The following is an 8,843-nucleotide window of genomic DNA, read 5'->3' as shown; positions in this document are numbered from 1 at the left end:
TGGCTTCTAACAAGAAAACACCACGAAATAGTTCTGTTGATCATGATGGACAATCTCAATTTCTGGAACTTTTGTGGCTCTGACCTTAGCTTTACTGTACTTACTTTTATGCACAAATATCCTCCGTTCCCTGAAATTTGTGGAAAGGCCAGTTATTTACCTCAGGAGTAATGATCAGCACACATACAGATTGGAACAGAATTGTAACACTTTCTGCTTAAAATCTGCTCCAGGAGAAAGGTCAGTCAGTCAGTGATGCTGAGGTCTGTACTGCATTAGACTGGCCTAAGCATGGCAGAATGGGGGTATTGGCAAACAACAAGAAGTCAGAACAGAAAACGTGACAATACATGAAACACAACCTGCTGCTCTCACACGCTCAGCTGGGGTAGATCAGAGACAGCACTGGTGTGATGTGAAAGGAACTGGTGCTGACTCCAGCTGTGCACAGCTGTAATTAGCAACCCTGGCTCTGCCCTGAGCCAGTCCAACAGTGCCATGCACGAGTGTTCCCTGCACTGTCCCTTCTTGGTGCTGTGTCTGCATACTCTGACTGAGATGCCATCATCTCATGTGGCATAATTTAGAATTTACTAGGAAAACAAACAAACCAAATCACAGCAAATGCTCGCAATCTTTGCTCAGTTTTGGCCTGCTTAAGAACACGTATCCAAGGGCAGCAGTGTTGTGTAAACATAGGGAAATAATGAAAAATCAGCTTTGCTGACAATTCCCAGATGTAGATTTAATTTTCTGGGCAGCAGTTCAGTTTTTATTGGTATAGGACCTGAGTTTCTATTTGCCAGTGACTGATTTGCAGACACCAGCTGAGAACACTGAATAACCACTTAAAAAAATCACTGTGGCAGGTGCAGCAGGGTTGACAGCCAGTCTACAGCACTTCATAAGTTGAATTGTCCTGGCAGCCCTAGAAGAAATCAGTTTAACTGCTTACATTTAGCATACCCTAAATAAAAATGCTGCAGCTTTAAAAGCATCCCTTTTCACAAAAAAAAAAAACCCAAACTAGTCAAACCATGATCATTTGTTTTAAGCTAATCTGAATAAAAACCTTTAGAGGAAGCAGAAGGGGAAGATTTATTAAATAGTTAAGCAGCACTTCATTTGTGCTAACAATTCTCAAGTGGCTGCATGCAGAAAGTGAAAGGAACTAAACCTTAGTCTCCCAAATGGCATCCTGCCAATTTAGAGAAAATCCATTTTCTTTCAGAAAATAAAAAAAACAAGCAAAATATTTTGCTCTAGATGATTCAGGTGTTTCCCCAGTGCCATATGGCAACAAAAACTGTTCTTTTATAAGTATTTGCCTGTATTTTGATGCTATAGTCAGGCAAACAAATAGATGATTATTGTACAATATAGGAAGGAGTTTGTTACCATTGTTCTGAAGTGCTAGAGTCTGTTTAAGGATGTTTGAAAGCACTTAAAACATTGACATTTTTCTAGTGTGGCTTTACAATGCAGTCTAATTCTCACTGGTGACATACCAGCTCTCCTTGCAGGTAACTGCAATTACAGCCTTACCTGTTTGTCTCTTGTCCATATGGCTGAGGTCTTCATTATAAATTTGAGACAAAATTGTTGGTATTGCCTATTTAAAAGAATATTAGCATCTACTGCTTAGCTTCCATTTTAATATTACTACCTTCCTTCTTCCCCATCAAAAATTATTTAGAAGGCAACAACTGCCCCACCAAAACCAGTTATGCGAAAGCTAAATACTGTACATGTGATCAAAACCAACATCCTTCCAAGCACCAGCCTTCCATGGTGGATATAAGGCACATTTACTTCTGCACATTCAAAACATTTTAAAAAAAAAGGGTTTAAAAAAAATGATAAAGCATCAACTCCCATTCATGGAGTACTAGTTTGAATTCTATGAATAAGTCACTCTCAAATGAACCTGGTACACCAACCCTGTCAGAAGTAGCTGCCCACTACAAATAACCAGCCAATAGTCGGTGCAAAGGAGTCATCCAAGAGCTAGATTTGAATCTGCTCTTTGGTGAAGTCACATGTTAAAAGACAAGTACCCAAGGAACTGGCCAAACTTCTGAACTGTCACTGCTGCTGTGTCGTGTGCTGCCAGAGAGGCTGGTGGGCACCGTGCTCTTCCCAGCAGAAGGCTCCTTCCTTTGCCTTGACAACAGCGCAGATCAGAAGGAACAGGCCTGCCAAGGCCCCAGTCACAGGGACAATGCTGTCTCCAGAGTCCCTGCCTGTGCTCCCAGCACTGTCCTGTGGTGCAACATGCCAGCCGGGACCGTGTCTATCCGCAGGACAGTTTGGTCAGGGTGGTCAAGTGCAATGTGCTGGATATTTGTACCCCTGTTGTTACCTGCTCCAATGTCTTGTGTGAAGATTGGGGCATCTGGATTGGCTCTTCTGCTGCATTTCCCAGCTGTGGGGCCAACTCCTCCCTTGGCAGAGGACAGGGTGTGGTGGTAGTTGAGGCTTCTCTTGCCACTGTGTGCATTTCCCTTCGATCCGACCATGTAGTGTGAATGTACCATTCTCAGCCAGCTATCACCTTAAGCCAAACACCAAACACATAAAAAACCAACCAACCAGAAACAACCCCTCATGCACATTTACTATAAACTGAAAAACACCCAGTATCACGTTCATCCAGCCAGATGTCCCAAGTCTGCTGTGAAGTAACTCTAATTCAAGTAAACAGCAAAAAATAGGCACTTGGAGATAGTTTATCTGCTCTACTTCAGCAGTCTGCCTTAAGGAAAGATTAATCCTATGTCCCAAGAGAGCTTATTTCTCTCTAGGGTTAATGGGGAAAGGCTACTGCATTTAGCTAACAAAACACTAGTCTAATTTAGGCAAAAACCTTGCTTCAGGAGACCCAAGAAAGATTTCAGGAATTTGAATTAATCTGACTTAAAGCAGGATGCATAATTTTCTTTTTTTTTGTTTTGTTTCATATCATATACATACCAATCACTTTTTTCCTTCCCAGTTGTAAAAAACAACTCCAATTTCTTATTTTTTGACATGTAAAAAGGCTCCCATGGTAAGCTTAAACCAGTGACTGCTGCTCCCAGTCCTAGGTGTACGTGTCCACAATAACAGCATGGCTGCACATGGATAGCTCGGTGTTACAAAGCAATGCTGTCCCCATTTCTACACTGTTAGGGAGAGGGAACTAAGTAAATGCACTGCTGAAGTCTGTTGCTGACTAAGATACTGCCCATGACCAGCTGCAGGCCCTGTTCTCCATCACAGTTGTCTTTCAGCATGGAAGAATCAAGAATTTCTGTGACAAACTTAGTGGACAACTTACCTGGAAAAGGGGAGCAGATGACAGGCTGAAACCATCAGAACCAGGCTGTTTCACTTGAGGGAAAGCATCTGCATGATCAGATGCTGACGTAGCATAAAACTCCAGGTTTCCAAAGGCTCTTGCTGGTGTCTCAGGTTGAGCTTTGTCCTAAAGGAAGTAAGTTCAGTAATTCCAGAGTCACATGGAGATCAGGGATCTGAAAATGCATGTGACCATAACTCCTGAATCTACAAGAGGGAGGGTGAGTCAGCCAGACATCCATATTCCTGATGGTCTGGGCTGTACTTGGGCATGTACCCATTGGCATCAGTGCAAAGGAACAACTTCTCGATGTTGCAGCTGAAGGAGTCACTAAGATTCTGAACTGGATCACTTGCCCACAGATTTCAGACCCTAGTAAAGCAGCTTAACACATTTTACATTACACCAGTCAATTTAAAATTATTAAATCATTACCAAATCATTGTTCTTAAAAATTCTGAGGACAGGAATGACCTGGCTTTAAGTGCACTTCCCTTTGCACATGTTCCATGACTCTTACTACTGGTTTATTATGGGCTTTAATCTTATTTTCTGCTACAATTCATACTGATTTGTGGCTCTGCAAGTGCAGCTCCTTTTAAACAAGCTTCTCCCTTCTCTTCACTAGAGGGCAACCCATACACATACTGTATAAGAAACTACCAGCCTTGTAGCATTATATCAAGCAAAATAAAGTTCTTAACAGGACATTTGAGTTTCAGACTGATAACTCAGGGAGCAATTAAAAACAAAGTTACTTCTGGTCCAGCACTGCCATTACCAGAAGTTTCCCTGGAAGCTGGTAACAGCTCCCATCACTGAGTGAGTACAGTGTGTGTGAGCACCTGCCTTGGGCCAGAACTCGGAAAAGGATCAAGAGTGAGTCTGAGCAGCTTGGCTGGAGCCAGCTGCAGTTATTGTGCATCCCATCTGCAATCAAGAACAGCTGCAGGACCAAGTCAAGGAGCCTCAGGTACAAGTATTCAATTCCTGCATTTCTGACTAAGATAACCCAAGCAATGAAGTTTTTCAGCCCCCTCAAAATGGGGCAAAAAGTTCTAGTGTGGGCAGCTCCAAAGCAAAACAACTAGAACAAGAGGAGTATGTGATCATGCAGTAACTCAGCGAGGGGGTTCAGAACTGTAGTTTCAGATTCACGCACCTGAATTCTGCAGCTACCTTTGGAATGCTTTTCCTCTCCTCAGAGCCCATAAACAGAACCAAAGCCTGTTTCAATTTCACTAAATTCCATCATATTTTAGTGCTTCTGCATTTTGCTTTTTTGCAGTGGAAATATATAGGCTAGAAATATATAGAAAACTGGGAAATTACATATTCAGCTCTTGTTAAAAGTAGTTCAATTTGAGCTTAATGTACACTTAATGTCCAAGTGACTTTTTACCCTTGGCAAAGGTTACATCAGCTCCTTCTCCAAACCCCACTGATCCATCAGATAACCAAAGCTCCTTTTTAGGCAGCAGAAACATGTGAGTATTTAGACCGAACTCTGCTGCTACTGGGTCAGTGCCCTGTGGGGAAAGTGAAATTAAACGATCAAAAAAAAGCCTTGGTTGTAGCTTTACAGAGGTCATTGTACACCACTGCCACAGGAGTGATGTGTGGATCAAACCTTCCAGCAGTGCAGAGCAGTTACAAGAATCCCTTCTACATGCATCCATACATAAACCTCCTGTTGTGCTTCTCATCATGACCCACTGAAGTACAGCAATCATAGTGCTTTATTTCAAAGTTTCCAAGAAAAACAGCAAAACATACCTGTTTCCTCAGACAAAGGACAGCAGTGTGTCTTTTCAGTGATATCTGGAAAAGTTACTGGAAGAACAGGGCTGTGGGCAAGAGGCCAATATAACTAGATCAGGATGAGAACCCAGCTCAGTGCCTTTTTTCTATTTTTTTTCTTTTTTCATTTCCCCTACTCTAAACAACAACCCTCATATTCAAACCAACAAGCACAGGATGGGAAACACCTGAAAGGAGGAAGCTGGTACCAGGCTGTTGGGCTCTGTCTGCCCCGTGAGCCAGACATTCCTCAGTGCTCCGAGACCCACCACATGTGCAGTTCCAGGAAGATACAGAGGGGACAGAAGGCAAACGGCTCTCCAGTGTGGAAATAAGTAAAGAACAAAACTGTCCCACACCACTACTTAATCTTGTTGACCCCAATAAACCCAGCATCTAGGGGTAACAGTCATAAGGGTGTGATTATATAGACAGAAATGCAAATTTAACTTGATATGCAAATGCCACCACAACCCTGGTTATTTCCTTCCTCGTTAAATGTTTTCCCTTTCCTGTGCAGCACTGATGTCCTGCTTTTAATGTGAGGACGGGGTTTCAGCAAGTCTTCATGCTGCCACCTTTAAAGCAACAACATTTCAATCCAACAGCAGTTGTTTGGGCAAACAAGACTGAGATGCACGTCATACTGTTGTCTCCACACTTGCCACATGTGCCGTGCTTGGATAATGAAGGAGAAGGCTACAGAGCAGCTCTGATGGTCAAAAGGGTCAAAGGGGCTGAATGGCTCTGACACTGGTCCCAGAGGTATCCACCCTTTGTCACCCCTCGTGCCAAAATCTTGCAGTTCTGTTTAATGCTCTTTTCAAGGAAAGATTTTAGCAAGGACAACTGGTGTGTAGAGAATGTACCTAAAAAGAACGTAATATACACATGGTTTGATATAACTTTAGACAAAACTATCCAGAAGGCCCAGAATCCTTGAATTTGTTCCAAGCAGAAGACCTGAGGAAGATGAAACTCGTCTCGCTGCTGGGGTAGAGGAACACACAAGGACTACAGGGGCTACTGCAAGTGCCTGCCTGGCATCCCCCATCCAGCTGAGAACCCGAAACACGGGTTTCCTCTCAAGGGGGAGCGAACTCAGCATGCAGAGGAGCGGATGCAGAGTGTCACAGCAAACATGACCCTTCCCCTGTGTCCTAGACGGGACAACTGATGCCTCGTCTTTTCATACAGACAGAAGTAGTTTGCTCTCTTCACTTCATGCTATGTGCAGGCAGAAAACGGGGGAAGGGGAAGATCGGCCAAATCATGCTGACTTAAGGATGTTCACTTATAGCTAAGTGACTTCTCACAGCTAGAAGACTATTTTTTCATTAAATTTTAGTATTAACAGACAATAATTCATTGTTGTTAGGTAATGGTAAACTTCCAAAACAAAAGAGGAAACATTTGTAGGGAGCTATGTTCAGTGTATGCCTGTTTGCCTAAGTGAAGACATTCCCTTTTCACTCCCCCCAAAAATCAGAAGTCCCTTTCCTCCCTTTTCCTTTTCTCACAGAAAACACTCATAAAACTGAGAGATGTAACTGATCCCATTATCTGTTCTGTAATCTCTCACATGTGGGCAATGACAATGCTTTGCTTTTAATCAGCCTCATTTAGAAGGGATCAAAGTGATTTACACAGGTGAGGAGAACCAGCAGGCAGAGTCAATAACATTACTTAGGTGAGGATAACACTCCATCGGTAATGACACCTGAAAGCATCTGATTAATCTTGTTCTCCCTGACACGTTCTCTTTATGGGAGCAATACATAATCTCCTGTTTTCAGAGACATCCTACATGTCAGACAATTGTGAGGGTGAAATAGTCAGAATTGCTTGTATCTTTGATATATGGTTTTAACAAATTCTCCTGGTATCCAATGAGACAGCCAGTGAGCCCAACAATGTAACTTGAAAACTTCTCCAAAAGAGGCAAAACCCCAAACTCCTCCTATTTGAAGTCCTGCCATTTATCTGTTTCCTGGCTTTAAGACTAAACTGTAATCCATGGTCATGGCACTCAGGAAAAAAATAGAGTTGTCAATTACTACAAACATCAAGTTAGATCCTACTTACCTGATAATTCAATGCAAAGCATAATAGTATTTGGTTGACTTGAAAACCTGTCTTCACAACTAGTGAAACAGATCTATCAATTCAGTAAAACTCTGGAACGTGGCAGAATAGCTCACAAGCAATTCTATATGCAGCCTATTATCCAGGTAAAAGGATAAAGAATATAGCTTGTGTACTTACATTTATAGGGCACCACATCCCAGGTGGGTCAGTCTGTCCCACTATCCAGGTGAGAATTCTTTCTCCCAGTGCCACCCGAGTGAGTGACTTAGCTTTGCTTACCCACACTCCCAAAAAGGAGTTGAAAGCATGAGGAACTGTTTGTACAAAACAGAACAGGCAAAGCCTGCTTGAGGTATCCTTCCTTTTGAAACTGAAAGTAAAATTTTGCCTGCTTCTCAAACAGATAAAAGTAATTTAGGAAGCAAACAGGTCAGAGTTCTGCTGTCACTGGACACAAGACAGGAGGGATGGGATTCTGCTGAGGGAGATACTCGTGCTTTTAACTTCACCAGTTACAAAATGGGATAGTTCTGGGTAGCAAAGACTATGTTTGAAATTTCAGCCTACCCCTCTAACAAATCTGTTAATATATTTATAATAAAAATTAGAATTAAAAAAATACTTTTTCTCAAACATGGTCCAATAAAGCACATTCCTGAATTCTGTGGCAGATCTCATGTCTACAAAATAAATAAAAAAAAAACCCAACAAGATGGGATGTCAGATATAAGTCTTCCTATGCACAAGTTCTTCCAATATCACTATATTACTTCCTTATATGAGATTTTTTTGGTGACTTGGACACAATTAAATCAAAATACTGAACTTTATTTTTTGTGAAACTAAAAAAACATAATTGGTTTCACAAAATAAAAATTTGGCCACCTTGCAACTAACAACTAACTGATAAGACTCCCCTGCTCCTCAGACATTCAGTTTATCATGTGCACCACACTACTCAAAACACCTGAACTTTTAGTTGTTGGGGTTTGTTTTGGCTGAAAAAAAGCCAGTGAGCAGCAAGAATCCAACCCTGCCTGCTTAAGTATATTCTATAACATGATGACAAAAATACTACTATTTAAAAAGACATAACACTTTGTTAGATTTTATCCTGAGACATTAGACAGCAGACTCAGTTTTTAATGTGCTATAATAAACTCATATAATTAACATACAAACTGATAGTTCTATCAAGACTACCCCCCAAGGTAATGCTTCTCTCTTTCATTACAACATACAGCATAAGATCTAAACTACACTTTGCAGCAACGTTACCTCAAAATAAGATGAAGGGACTGTTGGACCCTTAGGATATTCTCATGGCTTTTTGCGGTGACCAACTTTTAATTCATTAAATATGCATGCTAGTTATTAATTTTTGCATTTGATTTTTCCTCCCACTCACTTCCCCTTGCTTATATCCAGGTTATCCTGTTGTCTTTGGATCCGTTTGTTTGCAAGAAGCAAAAGATTATTACATGCTGCATGTCTACATTAGAGTGATAAGGGTACTTACACTGTTGACACTGGACCAACATCAACTATTTAAAAAGCTGCTTTCATAGTATGTAGGTCTAAATAAGATACTGTTGCTCTGAAACAATTTTGGCTG

The 8,843-nt window shown here is 41.4% G+C and overlaps 1 long non-coding RNA gene across 1 annotated transcript; it reads right to left on the bottom strand.

The window, feature by feature from the left end:
* Positions 1-172: 172 nt before the first annotated feature.
* Positions 173-3,462, bottom strand: LOC113975148. Its single transcript, XR_003536764.1, has 4 exons — positions 3,320-3,462; positions 2,363-2,554; positions 1,546-1,612; positions 173-928 (listed from the first exon to the last, which is right to left on the bottom strand). It is a non-coding gene; the product is annotated as an uncharacterized LOC113975148 (long non-coding RNA).
* Positions 3,463-8,843: the final 5,381 nt, after the last annotated feature.

Source organism: Neopelma chrysocephalum, unplaced genomic scaffold (assembly GCF_003984885.1).
Source record: "Neopelma chrysocephalum unplaced genomic scaffold, ASM398488v2 Primary Assembly neopelma1_133, whole genome shotgun sequence".
NCBI lineage: Eukaryota > Metazoa > Chordata > Aves > Passeriformes > Pipridae > Neopelma > Neopelma chrysocephalum.
The sequence above is the reverse complement of the archived record's forward strand: the minus strand, read 5'-3'. Positions and strand labels throughout refer to the sequence as shown.